Source organism: Idiotropiscis lumnitzeri, chromosome 19 (assembly GCF_059441095.1).
Source record: "Idiotropiscis lumnitzeri isolate Australia: NSW breed Sydney's pygmy pipehorse chromosome 19, RoL_Ilum_1.0, whole genome shotgun sequence".
Classification (NCBI taxonomy): domain Eukaryota; kingdom Metazoa; phylum Chordata; class Actinopteri; order Syngnathiformes; family Syngnathidae; genus Idiotropiscis; species Idiotropiscis lumnitzeri.
In genome coordinates, this window is record NC_142409.1 from 6093229 (window position 1) to 6112792 (window position 19564).

General features: G+C 40.2%; 1 protein-coding gene across 1 annotated transcript in view; it reads left to right on the top strand.

Moving 5' to 3' along the window:
- The first annotated feature begins 5414 nt into the window (after window positions 1–5414).
- znf438 (zinc finger protein 438) overlaps window positions 5415–19564 on the top strand; it is a 29826-nt gene continuing 15676 nt past the window's right edge. The window contains exons 1-2 of the mRNA XM_088283568.1: window positions 5415–5562; window positions 7312–7401. The gene's annotated coding sequence lies outside the window, so the exon portion shown is untranslated. The remainder of the gene's footprint in view (window positions 5563–7311; window positions 7402–19564) is intronic.

Here is a 19564-nt window from a genome sequence, read left to right on the forward strand (position 1 = left end):
AGTCAAACGTTTTGCCAAGTTGATCTAACAGTGTCAGGGCCGTGAACATATGAGAAGACACAAAAAATGAAATATATTGACCAAATATAATTGAAATATATGAGATGATAGCTATCTGTAAACTTGACTATATATGGTGGCGTGCAATTGGTTAGAATTACACTACAGCATCACCACTGTAACACAATTTTGATTCAAGCCTCAATGCTGCACACCACAAACAACACTCTTGTAGGAGTGAAATTAAAATATTGTTGTTCACACAACCCTAACGTTTTTTGTGTCTTCTCGAACAAATTGAAATGATTACATTTTAGTTATTTGTGATTAAAGGAATTCTCTTATTGGTCAGATTTACAGGTGGCTGTTTGTCCACCCACCTCCCACGCCCCCGCCGCCCCAAAAATAAAATGAACCATGACTAGGTGTCTTACGTCATTATCAGAGAACCAGCACATAATGTTTTAGTGAAGAAGTTGATGTCTGAGTTTTTTTTGCCTTGTGTCCGCTTCATGTGCCGCATGCACAGATCAATTTGTGCAAATCACAGGCTTGTGACTAGCTGGCGGTCAGTCCAGAGTGTACTTTGCCTCTCACCCAAAGTCAAGATATGCTACTACTCAATCCGAGTGGGGCTAAACAATATAGAAAATGGATGGATTCAGGGCTGATGGTGATGAAGTGCTGCCACCAGGAGTGAAAATGGAAATGATGCTTTTTACTTTTTATTTATCATTTGCACGAGGCTGCCCCCAAAAAGCACAAAGAATAACGTTAAAAGTGTACCATAATTATTGAATGTTGTGATATTTAAAAATAAATAAATAATAATAATATAATAATAAATACAAATAAAATAAAATAACGATATTCACGCCTGGAAACGGTTTTAAATTACATTATCTCATTCAATATTTTTACAGGCAAATCCCAACTAATAAATTCCATCCCCAAAAAACACTAACTCCAATACTCTCATAGGTATTAAAGCCTGTCAGCTAAAAGGAGTCCAAAATGGCAATCAAGTTAAGCCTCACGTTGTGGACCATGAGCAAGGATGCTCATGCTTATTCAATGTGTCCACTGAGGTGTGCAGTCACTTCATTTAATATTTCCATAAGGTTGCATATGAGAGAACGGGAGGCATGCCGGTAATAGGGAAGTAATGCATTCCGTGCCAATGGCAAAAAGGTACGCTTGAAACATCCCTCACATGAGCAGCAGTTTTCAACTCGACAGTGGACACATACATAATTAAGTCAAGGAAAATGTATTTTTCATCCCCAAACATCAAAACACCTCAATGTCTCTCATAATGAGCAAGGTACAGCTTTTTTATTCACTGAGGGAATACAAAAGAAGAGGCGGGTCAATCAGAGTGCTTTGTCTAAAAAAAAAAAATACATATTGGCAGAGGACAAAAAAATGAAAAAATTGGATCCACATACACAACTTATTTTAACGTTAAATAAAGCAGTCCCATAATGTAATGCATCCTCAAGGGAGGAGAAGGGGGGTGCACTGAACTTTGTAAATAAGATTAGTGTCACTCCGAGTACCTTTTGCCCAATCGAGTTCGACTAATGCAAATCAAATAACTTATGTATTCAGGTGCATTTTTCATGGACGTAATAAACCTTTCTTAACCGTCCAGGGGAGCTGCAAAATTCAAAGAGAGGAAACTGGACTTCTTGCTTGTTTCACGTTGTCTGCTGGTAAAATGTTGTAAGACATGCTTCACTGTGTCATGATTTTTTAAAAGCATTTTTACTTTCACAAATGTAAAAGAAAGTCGCCTCTGTAAAAGGTGTGTGTCCGCCGCATGGTGGTAACGACGTGGTAATAGACAAGTGTAAGACTTTGATTTTCAAACGTGACTCATGAGTATTTTAGATTTACCATCGTGTGTTGAATCAAGGAATATGTTGATAACGGACAGTGCGTACATCAATTGTGTCCATTTTGTATGAGACAGAGGTGACAGTGGATTGGAGAAATCTTTTTTCCCCACCACATTTCTCTAATAGCTTAATATAAGCATAATCATCATACGTTGTAAAAAGTTCAGTAGTGCTGAGGATAGCGCTGCTGCTGCGGCATGGTCTTTGAGAACATTACATCGACCATCCAATGCGATTCAGACCGGCTCCCTGCGCACCTTCATAGAAGGGAATTAACCTGACACAGCTTAAAACGCCTTACTGAATGTTGGTCGATAATGTCATTATCCTAAAGCAATTCTTAATTCTATTTGGACCTCAGCTAAAGATCCCTTTATTGATCACCAAGTCGGATGACACCACTACTTTTTCTATGGTTAAGACCTCAAAGCGCTTCTCTCCGGCCCATGCAGCTCAATATACAGCCGAGCACTACTGATGGCTTCGAATATAATTTGAAATGCCTTAACGTCTCTTTCGCGTTGATACTTGGAGGATTTAATCAAGAGTTACAGTTAGCGGCTCGGCAAATGCTGGCAAGTGATAGCTGTGTCGTTCATCAAGGCTTAGAGAAAAAAAAAGCTATTTCATATCCTATTCAGAGAGATGAGAAATATTGATACGAGTCACACGGCATTATCAGCATGAAACAGAAGCAACCGGGCCTCTCTTTTTTTTCTTCTCAATCCTTCACTCTCCTGCTTTCTCTTTATGCGAGTGATGAGGAAAAAGAGCCTAAAGTTGCAGAAATGCCTGTTTTCTCTCTCTGACCGTTTGTCAACAACACGCGCAAACAAACTGACACAGTCAGAGAGCACCTGTCACAGACGATCCTCAGTAGGCCGTGACAGTGGTTAACAGAAGGAGACGTGTGTAGCCCCAGGTGACTCAAATTGCAAAGCTGACAACATCATGCTTCACTGCCCAAAGAACGCAGTGTGAAACACTAGCAAAAAGAGTGTGTGTGAATATGCGTGGACTTTCACGTGCAGGGAATGATCTTTTTATGGCTTCATTCGACAAGAAAATGTAATCATTGGTGCGCCGTGTAGGTTATTGTCCCTACTTGTTGTACTTATTGAAGCAGCACAATTGTAGCCATAAATATGTGCTCTTTTGTGGGTACTCCAACTCAGCTTGTTCAATTTTGGTTTTGACTTCAATATAGATTTAACTGTGATTGGGTTTACGCTATTATATTTATTTCAATATTTTTTTAATAGTTAGTTTTTCTGCGGTGGGGTTCCCACAATTTTTCTCTATTGTATATTGACTCTTTATTATTTTTGGTAGAATACTTTGGGTTTGAAATTTATTTATTTTACCCCCCAATGCATTTCAATGGGCATCAACTATGCTGGATTTTCTCTATTTATACTCCAGCCTGGTCGTCAGCTCCCACAAATAGACTGTACATGTGTTTTTCTCAAAGGCATGACAAGTTGTGCCTAACCAAAGGCTTTGAAAAAGTTGTCTGGTCACACACCAAATGAAGCAGCGGAAAGTCTCTGAATAGCAAAAGCACAGAAACAATATAAAAATATCGATGGTGACTTACCCCTAAAAAAAAAAAAAATGCGACCCGTGTTGTTCTTATCGGGAAACAATGTTTTAAGGCTTCTACTGCGTCCTAACGCATGCCTTTTTTTTCTGAACCACAAACAAAACAGTGTGATTGTCGAGGAAGAAGTGGTTTGTCCATGCTGCTGTAGCTATAATAGTACCAAGAGAGGAAACGTACTAGAAGTAAAAAGAAAATGTGGTTATTTCAGAGACTGTCGGTTGAATTTATTGACTGTTCTCTCATGCATTCCGCGGTAGAGATGCACCACGTTTCACTTTCTCTTCCACAGGTACATACAAAGGAAACTTATAATTTAGTGTTACTGAAAAACAATATATAAAGATACTTCGGTATGGCTTGGCAACATTCTGAATCTCACTTTTAACTGAAAATGTAGTTACGAAAAGCACATGTGATTTTTCGATTGGCCGTTAGATCTGCAACACTGTTCACCAGAGATTAAAATTTTCAACTGCAGCGAAACCATTGACCAAACGTGAGCAAGAGTTGCCCAGTCCTGCACACTCACAATTCAATCGGTTTCATCCATGTCGCTTGGTCCAGCCAATCAAAGCACAGATAGCAACGTGTTTAGAATTATAACACACATGTGAGTTGATCATTAAGTTTTACATTTGTTTATTAAATGGACTTCATGGATTTAGGCTACTTATTCTGAAATGAAAATAATGTGGCCTTCTTAATTGTAGTGCTGCGACGTTCATTCAGGGGCAGACTTGAAATTAGTTAAACAAATGCAATTTCTTACGGGTTCTACACTTCTACGGCCCCTATATGTCTCGTAGCAACTATTAATAGTTTACTTCTATTTAAAGGAATTATTATTGTTTTAGTTAATTCATATGCTTTAAAACCCCCAAATACTGAACTTACCAGAATCATTTCTAGTGCGTCCCCTCCCGTCTCATCAAGGGGATATTTTATCTCCTGCCTGGACATGTACAGACTTTGATTAAGGAAGAAGGTACGAAAACAAAATTCTTTTTTTTTTTTTTTTTTACAAATCAAAACTACAAAAGGTTTCAGCCTTTTTCATTATGAAACCAAATGCATGGAACCAAAAATAGCAAGAGACAGACACTCTTGCTGGTTGTAGTAGCACTGCTGTCAGTGTCAGCTGAGGAGGCTTCAGAACAAAATAAAGTGATGCTCATGTGTGTATTATCAAATGGTAAACTAAGCATTCATTTATATTCTTTTCAATTAGAGTAAAAGTGGTACATCAATTCGCTCCATTCCTCAAGGACTTTAACCTCGGGAAAATGGAAGAATTTTCTTAAATTCACACTTTATTTGAATGTGGGTTTATTAGACTGTCATAAATTAATAAATTGTAAAAAAAAAAAAAAAAGACATAAATTATGTCACTTTTGATGCAAAGTTGACATTGTTTAAGATGACAAAGAAATTTTAAACAATGTCAACTTTGTGACATAATTTACCGAATGACACTTAATGACTTCTGTCATAAGGATGCTTTCATGTTCATGCCAGCTGTCATGCCATGATTATGACTGTGTTATGACAGTCTAATGAACCAACATTCAAATAAAGTGTTACCAATATTAATATCCAGAATCTTTGCCTATGGAGTGGGATTATTTACGCGCATCTTTCCGCTCCTCACAAGCGCACGCCAGTGGGAAAAACATTGCTGCACTAAACTCAGCAGCTGAGCGCTTGGCTGCAGACTCACAGAGAGGCGGGCTGTACCATTTCTTGTCATGTGAGGTGTTTTGCTTTAAACATGTTTAGAAATCAGCGTTCTTTGACCCGTCACAAGACGAAATAATCAAGCTATATATTATATACTATATCTTTTCTACCTGAAATGTGCATGAACCTATTTGATAAGAACAATGAGAAATGAAAATTATAACTCCCGCAAATGTAGCACCCCCAGGTGATCTCATTGAAGGTTTGGCCCAAAATGGCTGGAGCGAAACAGAAATGAGAATCGACGGTTTTGCAGAGTATTTTCGAAAATGTCTTCGTCTGTAGAGTGAAGGTGCTACCTCCAGTTCACTGGAGATTCAGGTGAGAAACCATTCGAGGTTATTCAACAGTTGCTTTGAGTCACGTCAACGAGGCCGAGCAGGGCTTCGTTTGCACTGTTGTCAGTCAACATAGCTTGGACATGTAGCTCGATTATCTGCATTAGGTCTTCATTTACTGTTTGTATAACACCGTCAAAGTGGAAAAACTACAACATGCAATACAATGCAACTGACGTGAATATGCACATGCAACAACTGTGGTGTTGTTGAACGCTATCGTGACGTCTGTCAGTTTCTGTACAGTTAGTGCAGAGCAGGCCCGCGCTAACCCTTCGATGATGCTACGCAGACAAACGTCACTAAATAAAGATTTCCAGCTGCAAGCAAATGTCACAAACCACCTCAAAGTGATGTGCACGCATTGAGGATGCTGCGACTCTAGTGCGTAGAACTCGTCCCTGTTGTGTCTCCAGATTTGAAACTTTTTAGGAAAACAAGTCACTGTTATTTCCAAACCAAATTGTTTCTATAATGCACACATTATAGTCAATTTATAGGTATATGTAAAGTACCAGCCAGATCCAGGTACAACAGTATCTTGCCTGACAAATTTAATAAAAAAAAAAAAAAAAAGCGAGACATTTCTGCACGCTTGTAGGACAACTGTGGCATACTGGTACAGGTATCTTAGACAATATTTTACCAGTTGCACTTGCTGACTTCTGCACGTTATTGTTTGTGTTCTGGATCATGTTGCTACGTGCCAGCTCTGGTTCTCTCTGGCACTATTACACGCCGGTCTTCAAGTCTATCTCACTACAGTCACGTGCAAAAAGTCGATACAGGAGACCTTCTTTCCACCATGTCATTGTTTTTTTTCTTTAGCATGCCTTGCCTCGTTGACAGTTTCACGTGATACCAGATTGTAGAGGAACTTCAACCATCTAACTAAGCAAGTGCTTCTCAAATAATGGGGGGCTACGGTGCGATGCTGAAGGGGGCGCGTGTGACCCTGGGGAACATGCTTTTTTCCCCCGCCGTACTACAAGACAGTGTAATTGCACATCCAGTCCAGTAGATGGCAGTGGTGTTCTCATTGCACATTGTACGCAGCAAATATTAACTACAGTGTAGGTTTATTTTTCAATAAAAATGATATAATTTATAGTTGCAGTGGAGAGTGGGTGTTGATGGTGGGGAATTCTTTTCTTCTTGCTAGGAGGGGGGCGTAATAGAAAATAATTGAGAAGCACTGAAATAAGCTAAGATGAGCCAGTTCTTTGCAGTACAAAAGTGGCGTTTTTTGTTACTATTCCGGATAATTGTGTTCATTTATCAGCTGCTGTGGTAATAAACATCAAAATGCAAGACAAGACACGCAAATTGTAGGATGTTCTAGCACAGTCGCTATTACGCCAACACAACCCATTCGGAACAGGATTTAAAGAATGTATCGTCTGATGTACTCTCAATAGTGATTGTGCTGACGTCTGAGATTACATGTAATCAGAATTTTATACTCTCTATCAAGGTCCTCTTACCACTGTACTGCTTTTACTTGGCACGGTCTGATAAGGTAAATTAAGTGATCAAGTCTTTTCCTGTGCACAAAAGAGACACCACATTCAAATTGCAGATGGACACGTCTCGTGTCACAAAATAATGAATGCATTTTATTTGTGCTCAGTTGTGTGTGAACCATATGCGAAAGCATACCAGATCTGCTCTATCAAAGCGGGGCCGTTTTAGGAGTCTGTTTTGCTTAAACAGTTCTTTCACTTTTTTACAGGCTGGTTTTGAGGATCGAAGCTGTGAAAAGGTGCCCTACGGGAGTAGGGATGCATTGATGGATTGTGAGGCCCTAGTTCTAAGAAAACTGGTATGTAACATGGTGAATCTTTTCTGCCATACTTCAAGCATAACATGTGACTGGACAATTGTGAATGAAGTGATATGTTTCATAAATCGGATGTTAACACAGGGTAGAAAGTGGAGAGAATTATGCATTTCACTCTGTTTATACATTTTATCAGGCCTTCAACGATTAATTGAACTGAAATAACGGATGTGTATAGGTGCTTTTGGGTTACCCTGTAAGCATGTCACGGACTGGTTAAAAAAAAAAAATGTGGGCTGGGTATGACCCAAGGGCTGGACTTTGGATATACCTGTGCTAGTTGGTTTGGATGTTTCTTTCAACTTCTTAGTAAAAGTTTGCAAATGTTAAACATTAATCCCGCCTGTGTAATGTGTATTCAGCAAGTTATTGCATCAATTCACACAAAAATTAAATCATAGAATTTACTGACGTCAGTTGACAGGTTGTTTTTGCCTCTCAAATTGGTGAACGCGCATGTCATTTTAATGAAGAGGACTTTGATGGAGAATTTATTATGCCGGTAGGTCATAGGAAGAGAAATGTGTTGTGGTAGTGTTAATGACATTCCTTCTTTGATTGAAAAGTTCGGCATGCTAAAAATAAGAGCAAGTTGTTTTGAGTGATTAACTGGCAGTTGCCCAATTTGGCTTGAGGTCAGAATTCTGACCGCCAGTTTTGGCTTCCAAATAGAGGCCAAATGTAACTTTAGTTTGCTCAGTAATTTGTAAAAGTGACACCTGCATTTGTGGACTGACCAATAGTATGGATTTGTGAAAAAAATATATTTACAAAATTGTGACATAAGAGGTTCTGGCCCAATTGCAGCAATTTATTTTTTATTTTTTTTATTTAAATATGTTCTGACATAGTAACATCACCTGAAACGTCCTGTGCTAAAAGGCTAACATGGGAGTTTTATTTTTTATTTTATTTTATGTTATTTTATTTATTTATTTATTAATTTATTTATTTTGGCAAGGGGTTGGGGAATTCACGATGTCCTGTCGTCGATTTGTTTGGCCCACAGTTGATGTAAAATACCGACCATTTGTCCGATCAACTTCCGAGTTTGTTTTTTGAAGTCTCTGCCTTTTTGCAGTTTATGTTGGCTCCTCCACTGTTGAATATGTGAAATGAAAATGATTTTGTGAAACAAGCCATCTGCTGTATCGGTTTCCTAATCGATTGGTGACTGGAAGCTTTTCTGCCTGATCAGCGACGCTTGGCAACTGTGAGCTTGCCGTATGTCAGCATGGATGTTTCTCGTAATCAGTGAGTAGAAAAAAAAAAAAAGAAAGGTTTGTTTCAAATTCTTGCAAGGACTAAGCATATTTATTTTACTGGAATGTTTGTAGTGTATTACTGTGCTCGTGACAGTTGAAATGCGTCTTCGATGTTGATGATCAGCTGTGATAAATTGAAGATGCGTTGTGGGGAGGAGAAGTGAAGGAGAAATTCCCCTCTAAGCAAAGCCAACATACCGAAACTGGAAATAGCTCGCTCTGTGGTGTATATTCCAGAGGGGGTTTTGGTTTTCCTTTCCAGGTACAAAATATTATTTTCACCACTGCCAGGAAGCCAGGTTTTGTCACATTATAACAATCTGTAAAGGTCAGCGAATCCCACATGCTGCAACTCTTGCAGGAAGTTTTCATTTCGCACCCCTTCAGACCTGCAATTTTTTTTTTTTTGGAGCTGTTGCCATTTCAATGTCTAGCTGTCACCGCATGTTGCCCCCCCCAAAAGGGTTGCGTGCATTTACCCTTCACTTGCCCCCTACAATTTTTTTTTCTTTTGAGCTCTGGCGGTGGGCTCTCATGTCAATCTACTGCAATTCCGTCTTTTCTGCGTATATATTTCCCAAATTGAGAATTGCAATCAGTGCATTGTTTGAGTCTTATCTATATATAATAGAAGCATAAGCAAACTTTTTGATGGTGATGAAAAATTATGTATGACCATACGAATTGTCCATACAAATTTCATTCTTGCACCATTAATTTCAATATCGCTGTTAAGACTCCACACTCTTTGTAACATTATAATTGCTCCCAAGCTCGCATTTGTAATATTTAGGTTGGCATATATATTTAGATGAGTTCTTTAAAAATGTGTGAAAATGTGAAAGTAATTGTCAGAGTGCATTGCATGAGCACTGATCCTGTGTTAAATAATTTGTCTAAATTATTATTTATTTATTGGTCCAACGAAGGTTGAGTAAAGCTGATGTGGTTCTCAAACGTTTGACATCAGGTGACGCCTCCATAAATTCTTAGCTTTTCAAGTACCACCTTCATGACCAACATTTTACTACAGTAGGCCTAGTAGGCCTAAGTGGTCATGAAATGCAAAGGGAAGGTTTGTTTTTTTTTCCTAAAAAGTGCATTGTGTATAATCGTAAGCCACTGAAACATTGTGCATAGTTTGAACGTTAACACATTCTTTAAAAATGTAAAAATACAAAAAAGTGATTAAATGCAAAGTTATTGTATTAAAAAAATGAATGCAACTGAACTGTATACAAAATCTTCCACTCATTGAAGCTACTAAGGCCACGTTCACCATCGTAAAAATCAAACCCAGGTCTAACCGAGCTCAGCAGAATATTTTGTTCACATGTGAGTTTCTTGGCCGAGTGGAACCACAAACCACAAGGAATTTTTCCAGATTAGATTTGGGCCATGTGCTACGGTGCTTTCTTTTGGAATTTATACAGTACTGCAACAAATATGACAAAATACTGTACTTACACAAATACGAGTCATTTGTTACACATGAGATTTGTCGATGTGCACAATGAATTGAACTTGGCAAAAAAATCGTACACTCCACTGAAGTTGTAGCCGAGAAAAAAAGTACAAGTATTCAGTTCCTTGCGAAATTATGGGACAATTTTACAAAGTAGGCACACTCATTTAAATTGAGAAATGTATGAAAGGTTAACTGAGGACTCTGAATTTCCTGTTTGAATGCATATACAACAAGGGTTGGCTTGTTACATTGTTGTTACAATGCTTATTACATTACACATCTCGTGATTAAATGACGGCTGTATAAGCAGCATAGGAAATGAATGATTTAATATTTACTTGCTGGGGATCGTTCAAATATTTGCAAATGCTTGGTTGCTGTCTTCCTTAGAGGTCTGTAAACTCTGCACTGAGTGTGTTTCTCGTATATAAGTCAGTAAAGTAAATCGTAATCTGTAAAATATGCGCACAATTAGATTCATGCTTTATAGTTCATTTCAAAGCAGCCTCCTGCTCACTTGGAAAATTGGTTAGCTGACACGTTTTTAAGAGTTTTCACAGGCCCAGTGCAGCTCTCAGCTCTTCGGAGGAGTCGGTCACAGTTGGACTGTGACAGCCTCGTTTATCACGCTCACCGTGGCAAATCGCTCACACTTCTAAGGGTGCGTCACATACAATGGCTCTGATGGAAGAGGAACATTGGCGTATTTTTCATTCTCTCCAAACGTGAGGAAGGGGTTGGCATGTAAACATGGCACCTTGCGTAAACAAAATCCATGCCGTGCAGCTGGTTGTGAAGTTGACTTTGGCTTCTAAGCAGCTCCACCGTGGTTTCTCGCGACGAGATGACGAGGGTGGAAGCAGGCAAAGGAAACTTAGATGCTTGTCTAACGTTTCCGCTCAATCGTAACTATGATCATGTTCCGATGTAGCGCGCGCACACTCTTTTCTTTCAAGCACCACTCATTACAATGCTTTGAAGAAGCAGTCTGTAGAAATGATTCAACAAAGATGCTTACAAATCTTTTTTCAAATGATTTTAAGTCTTTTGCTGTGGCTTTATTTTTGGAATCACAGTACTGATGTTGATTGTCATTTGCGATGCAGCTTTCTGCCGAATGAGTCAGGAAAAGAAAAATGCCTTTGCTAGTTGAGGATAAGCGGTACAGAAAATGGATGTATATTACATGCATATGGGAGCTTTTATGTCATGGAGTTGCTAAATAAAATATGCCCCTCAGCTCAAGAGCAATTGACACGGAGTCCTTCCAAGACGCAAGGGCATACAAGCTAGTAGCAACCTAGCTCGATGCTAACTGCTAACCAGTAGCAGACTCGGCTGACTCCCCTCGAAGCCGGGAAGAGGTGGCGCTCCTTGACAGTCCAATTGGCTCGTCCGCTGCAGCTTTCTCCTCTTGAAATAAGTTGTGTATATTGGCAGCAGCGTTGCACAGTTCTCCATGCACCCGTCTACTGCGTCACGACTGGAATTCCCCAATTACGCAGCATTCCAAATACGGGGCGTGTGTTAAAAAGTTGTTGTGTTGACGTATTAATTTTCGACAGCTCTATGATACTGTGGAGATGTACTGCGGGGTGGCCACCGAGCGTCAGGATGGAAATGGCCCGCGAGCAGAACTTTGGACATCCCTGCTCTAATCTAATTGGTCCAAACTGTTGCGATTGGCTCTTTTAAAAACATCTTTTCTCTTTTACACAAGTCTGCTTATACGTGTCCTGTCCTGTCGGGTAAGTGCTGCCCAAATATGTCATGAACGGATGGTAGAAGAACAAGGAAAGCGCATCTCAAGTCTGAATAATGAATGAGGACCATATGGTGGATGGAAAAATGAGTTTGTGGCTCAGTAGTAGTCGGGGGAATATTGTTTCTCAGCTTCGTCTTATTAGACTTGTGTTTTAAAAGAAATATTATATCTGACATCTATTGTTAAGCTTTAGATATTGGTATGCTTCAACCTTGCTGTCCCATCCAATAAGTCAAATTATTGTTTGGGTGAGTTCGAATATTTTTGGTCATGACCGTGCTTAGCCTTTCTTTCAAATAAACATTGATTTAAAATTTTGTTTTTAATTTAACCTTAATACAAAATGATTTGTTTTGCTTCTCTAGTATGCGGACTATAATCTACACATACAAAATGGTGCACGTCCCTGAGGCACCATTTTTTTGTGTGGCTCTGACATTGCAAATCAATACTTTCATTTTTATTTTTTCACATCGATGTATATTTTAATCATTGTAAATCGATTTATCAATTTTCAATGAATCTTTGCGTCCCTTCTTTTAACCCATCACTGTAATGGACAGCGTCAGAGGAGCTGTGCCGGGTATCGGTGTCTGGGGGATGTTGAGCGATCCGAACCACATTAGCTTTAGAAAAGAGTTACAAAGCAAGTCTTTTTGGCTCTCAAACGTGTTTATTCTGTCTGCGACTATCTTATAAAATATGAAACCCAAGCCCCACCCTGTCATTCCTCAGAGGGTCCTCCCACTTCAAGAGGTGCGGTACATTCATGAATGGCAGCATCCCTTGCATCCCGTGTTCTGGGGCGGTTCCCAAAATATACTGCCCCCCTGTTAATTTATTTCATTACTCCACCCTTTGTCTCCTCAGCCTCTCATCTTCCTACATATCCGTCTTGCAAACACATTTTGCGTGCCTCCCTTTCTCCTTCCCACAGCTATGATTTAGGCGTCACGGTTGCGCCCACTCCCTCCGAGCCCTGGATCACGTTACCCTGCCATTACTCAGTCGTTCCCCTGCAAGGGTGCTCCGTGTCAGCACTAGCGGAGCCTGCCCGCCTCCTCCGGACCTGTAGACGAGCACAATTTAACCACAGACGCCCATGGTCAGTGGAGTTGCTCCAGCTATGGCACAGACTCTTTGGAAAGTTACGCAGAGTTAGTGTCAGGCAGCGAGCTTCACTGTTTTGCAGCTGCATTTTCTATTTCAAGACTATCCTTCTATGGTTGCACAACAAGCTGATCATGTTTCAGATATGTAAGAAATATGCGTTTTGGTTTGTTTGTTGTTTTTCTTTTTTTGGGGGGTGGAGAGAGGGCAGATTCGTTGTCCTCACTGTTTTATCTGCATGTTGTCAGTTCTCCTCACGTGTTAAATGTCATGTTATTCCTAATCTGGTAAAAGGGAGTGATGCAGGCATTGGTATGAGCGCAGTGGTATTACGTTGGTCTTAGAAGGATGAATGTGTCTGGTATCTACCTGCTTTTGCTAATGCATGGCTTGCAGAAATTCCCCTTGGCTTAGGTTTGTGATTTGATTAATGCCTGCCAAGTAAAGCTACTGCATAGTGTAAGGAGTTGTGGGATGCTATTGCTTTAATTTATGAGAGGTTGTGAGGGGTAGTAAGTGTGTAACTGTGTCTCTGCCTACGTATTCTCATAGGTTGTAAAGTTTATAGATGCCAGAGCAACCTCCTGCTATTAAGCTTGTTGCGCACTCATGTGGAGCTACAACTCCCTTCGTGCAATCACCTTTAATTCGGCCCCTCACTAAATTTATCCCGACATGACACATGGCCGTCCTGTGTGAGGCAAGCTAGCATATCACCCGCTCTGGATGGGATAATCTCCTCTAATTGAAAAGGAGGCATCGTCGAAGGACGGTGGCGTCTGTGTTGCTCATCCCGCTGCTTGTTTTGCGGTAATGAGACATCTGGGGGGGCTGCACAACAGAGATGTTTGCAGAGGACTGTCAGAGACTAAACAACAAACCTCGCTGCTTGTTTACAAGTTCCCATCCGTGGACATTTTGGATTAGCGGTGCTTGATTGATTACATTTGCGATGTGATACGTTCACGATATGATGACGTTCGAATTTCACTGATTAAGCAAAATCGCCCCATGGAGATCAGCCCGACTAAACGCAGCTCCGCTCAGCTGGTTACGTACACCTTTGGTAAAGGAACAGGAACATTTTTCAAAGTATATACGATTGCCAAATTGGATGGAAATCGCAATGAGATTGTTTGGCAAAAATTGTGAGCCCAGTTTTAGTTCATAATCTACAAAGTGGTCCTGTTGTGCTGTTTGTAATTTGGTATCCATCAGGTATGTTGGGCACCCGGTTGGTGGGTACCAACCACAACACCACCGAGCTGAGCAGAATCACCACTTCCTTCCAGTAATGGAATGGGAACAATGGAGGTGGGGGGACGGGGGGGATGATTCAAAGCCATTTGTGTTTATCAGCACACAGCACTGACTGTAATGTGTTACCTTCCTCTTTTTTTGTAGAATTGTCACCATTTTGCAATGTCACTCTATTTACCCTACGTAGCCACCTGGTGTAAATGACCAAGAAAGAAAACAAGCCAGGTTTAGGCTTTACTCTTCCAAACCAAACTATGATAGGTGTATGATAACAAAACTTAATTGTTCCCACAAACACTAACATCACAAAACTTGTCGCTTTGCTACAGTGTGACTTAAGATTTGCACATACGGCCCTACGGTGCTACGAGCATGTGGAAATATTTCACTAAAAATGAGGCTGTCATTTGAAAAATATGTAAGTCCGTATAAGCACAAGTCAAATAGAAACAGTGAATCGGGGAAATAGTTGGAGCCTGGCTATGAATTCCCATCGTAAAATACATTATGTTATGCAGCTCGAGATGAAGCTGGTTAGCTTGTGAAAGAACTAATGACGATGTTCCACATATCTGTGAATTATTTGTTTTAATTGATTGTTTTTGTTTCTGTGCCTGTCTGTTGAAATGTGTCTTGACATTACGTAAAAAATGTTTCATTAAATTATAGTGGACTGCAAAAAAAAAAAAAAAAAACTTTAGTTTAATCCCTTATTTTCTTTTCGCATGATGTTTAATTGGCCGGACGATTCCATCTGCCGATATGAGCTCTTTTAAAAATCACCAAAATTCTTTTTTTTTTTTTTTTTTTTTGCATTTACACTTTACAACTTAAAATAATGACATTCAAACATAAAATATCTATAAAAATCTGCCAAAAATATTTGCAAAATTTCTCATTTTTGGATAGTACTGTAGAACAGTGAAATGCTTTGCATGTAATTCTTTATTTTTGTAAATGTTATGGGATCTAAAAAAAGTTATTTTATTCAATATATATATATATATATAATTTTATTATTTGGCTAATTAATCGTCTGTGTTTTATTCTTCCGAATATCGAAATGAGCAAATAATTAAAAAAAAGAAAGGCCTAGTTTCTACTGCCACCTTTTTCCATGCACCCTGTGTCACTGGGAACTGGTCTTGTTACTTGGCACTGCATTCAGCCAGGTCCACAGCTCCACTCCAGGTCCAGCTGGACCCACTAAGCCCTCCACAACTCACCAGAGGCCTCTAAATGACTGCTTTTCACAACCAGAAAAGCACCTCACATGTTTGAGTCGGATTACAAAAAAAACAAAGGCGGATTTGTTCTCTTTGATACTGCATCATAATTGCATACATGGATTCTGATATGCTCTCTAGCAAAGTGGAAGAGTTGTCCATTTATCGTTTGAGGGTCACTTCATGATTCGCCCTGCTCGGAAAGACACACTCTCACCTGAAGAGATATAAACCTCCCAACCTTGCATTGACACTTAAGAGGCTTAAGGTTAATACTAAACTGCTGTAATACATTATTTGGTTGGTTCAGAGCAGAGATAGCAGTGGTTCAGCATGTACCTGTCAGTACTAAATGATTGCTCATTTCCTGCCAGAGGGTGGGGGCGAAGGGTGAGAGTAATCGCAAGCAGCTGCCTCAGCTGGACCTTGCCTCTCCTCGATCTTAGCTTGTTCTTCTTAAGCGAGCCTCGGTGCCAATACGCCTACTTCTTGTTCGTGTTCAGCGCAACCTGTTTGCGTATATCGCAAGCTGCTGATCAGACAATGCTAAACATCACTCGCAAATGAACACCGTTTGGCTAAAAAAAAGTTTACAAATTTCTATTCCTTTAACGGTGTCCAGTTCTTTCTGATTAGTTAAATGGTCGATCTATCCATCAAAGTTGAAGCACCCGGAATGAGGGAGCCATTTCATCACCTACCCGTCTGACTGTTTCATTGGAAAACGATAAACATAAATTTGTGGAATGCGTCCATGTGATTCAAAGTCTACTGCGTGGACGTAAGGAGGGAAGGGAAAGAAAGCCATGTTCCGCTTCGATTTAACCGGCCAGTGGAAACCGATAGCTGGAGCTCTCTGGGGCTTGCTGTCATTTGAGGGGAAATAAAAAAAAAAAAAAAAAATCCCACCTTCAGCAAAGCACTTGCAAATCAGAATCACAAGTGCTTTGAAAAATGGGAAAGAGGATGTGAGAGATTGTTGAGGAGCACTCTCAGCAATGTAGAGAGACTTTGCCTGTGAATCGCAGCTAATTAACAAAGTAATTAAGATGAAAATCTCCGCTCAAGGAAGGACCATAAATTGTCTATACATTAAAATAGGCCATCGAAAGGAAATCCTTTCCATTCATGAAAGGGGTAAATTAAACCGTTCCGACGCTTTCGTGTGTTAACCCCTCGGCGCTTCTCACAAGGGACATCTGTGAAGAGCGAGCAAGCCAATGTTAAGCCGAGTTGCAGCCAACAGTGACTTCGACAGAAGCTCTGTTCATAAAGCATTCGCGATACATATTTGAACTTATTTCAATAAATAATGTCACCCGGGGCAACGCTGATTGTAAAGCCACACCACATGATCTCATTTCTCTCGTGGCAAATGGGAGATGATAATAAACGTTTTTTTCATCATCAACTCACACCGACTGGCACAATAACCTCACCATGTGATGGATGGATGTGTCTCTCTTATTCTGGTGCTACAGGCTGCAGAAGTATTGCTGCGTATGAATTTAGTGTGCACAAGGAATTGGATTTAGTGGGTAAAAGGGTAAATGTGATTAGGGTCAGTGTGCTTTTTATGCTTGTATTTTGGTTGTGCTGTCACTTTGTAGTCACTTTCTCTTGATCTATTTCCCCATCAGAATGTTAAATTGGTTTAATCATCCAAGCATTGTTTCAAAACAACCCTTCAATATGATAACACTAAATAAAATAGCCATCTAGATTGTCTCCAAGGTTTCGAGGCTCAGAAAACTGCACCACTGAAAAGTTGTCCTTTCATGCAACTCTATTATCCGAACTGATCTCTGAACAACAGCTAATATCGTGGTTGCAAACTTGTTTATTTTATTGGATACATTATTAGGGATGATCCTCACAGAATCTCCAACAAACCCTCGCTTTTCATTAGCAGTAAAGCAAAATGGTTTATGTACACCGTAAAAAAGTGAACAAGAGACTGTAAAGTAAAGAGGCCAGGCGGAACACTGGACGGAAACGAAACTTCCTATCACCTATACACACGCGCAAGTCTTGCCACATAAGCCGGTTTGAGGAAGAGAAGCCTTGTTGTCAGCAGCTACAGTTTAGGAGGATGAAATTCCTCTATTTGTCTTGTGACTGGGGAAAGGTCCATCTCGTGTCAGGGAAAAAAATGTTGATTCAACCACAATAGCAAACATAAACGATCGTCAGGTAGCCAAAAAATGCGCACGGACAACTTGAGTCATTTGATTGGTGATGTTTTAGTCCACCGTTGGATGCAGAATTAAACTTCAGCTTGCTACAAGCTTCGTAGCTAATGCAAGTTAACTGGAGAGCTAGTAATGCGCGCCCGAGGGCCCTTTGTCAATTTAAGTCGACAGCATAAGGGTTGGCATCTCTGCTTGATGCATCTTGTGCCTGGAAATTTGCATCCAAGAAAACAACAGTGCCCAAAGAAAAACAACCAATCAGAGGCTGGATGTGTGGCTTACGATGTGTCAATCATTTGTCACATCATTGGGACAGCCAAGAAAAGCACTTTATTTTTAACGGAGTTGTTTTTTTTTTTTGCGAGGCCCTTTCATTTCTGATAAAAAGGCAGAACTGGGGGTAAATACTTTTTTTCACCAAACCGTACGTTTTGATGTGACTCGCTTACTTGGTGCTTAATTTGAATAGATGAACTGTTAACGGGCTCACTTTTCAGTTTGCGTATTTGTCATAGGCTAAATGACTTCCTCTTGTCTTTCCTTTCAGGCAGGAAAGGGTTACTCTCCATATTTCCTGTCCAATTCCCTGAGCAGTTGCTATGTTCTGATTGCTTTCTAGATGTTAAACATTCCCAGGCTCTTATAACCTTCTTGGTTTGCCTCTGCTGTCCAACAGCTGTCCCAGGTGAACAAGTGGGCGAACCTCCTGTTTTTAAGGATAAAATCGACGTTTTCTTTCTCACAGGGGCAGGAGATAGTAGACTGAAAGGGCAGGAGGCTATAAAATGACAAGCATTCTTTCTTTGCTTTTTACTAAGTCTCTGCAAGACTGTGGGAAAGTACATCCCATCCATAGCATTTGGATGAAATTTTGCCAAACTACTTGATGAAAAAAAATTGAATAGACTACATCAGGCTCTATTGTAGTAAGCCTTTTTGAATTAAAGTAAGAGATCTTAAGGGACATATTTCCTTTTAGGGTTCGTTCCCACTCGTGGCCTCACGAGACACCTGATCGACAGCTGAGTTATGTTATCTCGTCTGAGTCAGCGGAGCCTTCGCATCAGTCATGAAACAATCCAGATTGTGCTAACATATGTGCGTGGAGGCTGAATTGTGGACATGACCCAGGAGCAGAGCACGGCCAAGCTGCACTATATTTAGCTCGCCGATGCTCGGGCTAATTGCCCTCCGAGGCCTAATCATTTCCAGGCTCTGCAGCTCACAAGTGACTGAAGGGGAGACCAAACACCCTCAAACCTCATGTTAAAGAGATGTCGGCATCAATGGGTCTGTCAATGCGCTTCACGGACGAGACAAATTGTCTTGCTACGCTTCCTCGTATTTTATTAGCTGTGCTGTGAGTGGATTCTAGGGTAAATTGTCACAAATGTTTTCAGTGCTGGATTATCGTTGTCTTCCTGACAGTTAACATAACTGTTTATGTGTAGCTGTTCTATGCTTGACAGTTTTGTCCAAGTTAGAGAAAGTGGAAAAGCTTAGCTTGCTGAGTCCCATTCAGAAAATAAATTAAAATAAAATGATGATCCTAAAGCAGGGGTGGGAAGGCTTTTTGATTGGCGGGCCACAATGGGTTCTAAAATTTGACAGAGGGGCCATACCAGAAGATGAATGTTTTGGTAACCTCACCTCATCGGAGAAAAAAATTAATTACATTTGAAATGAAAGTGGACAAAAGCATTACAACAAAAAATGTCTTTGAGACGCCACAGTATTTAGAAAATAAAACATGAGCAAGGTTTATTTATTTAATTTTTTTCAAGTTTGGCGGGCCGGATTAAAATGTTTAACGGGCCCCAAGTGGCCCCCGGGCCGTAGTTTGCCCACGCCTGTCCTAA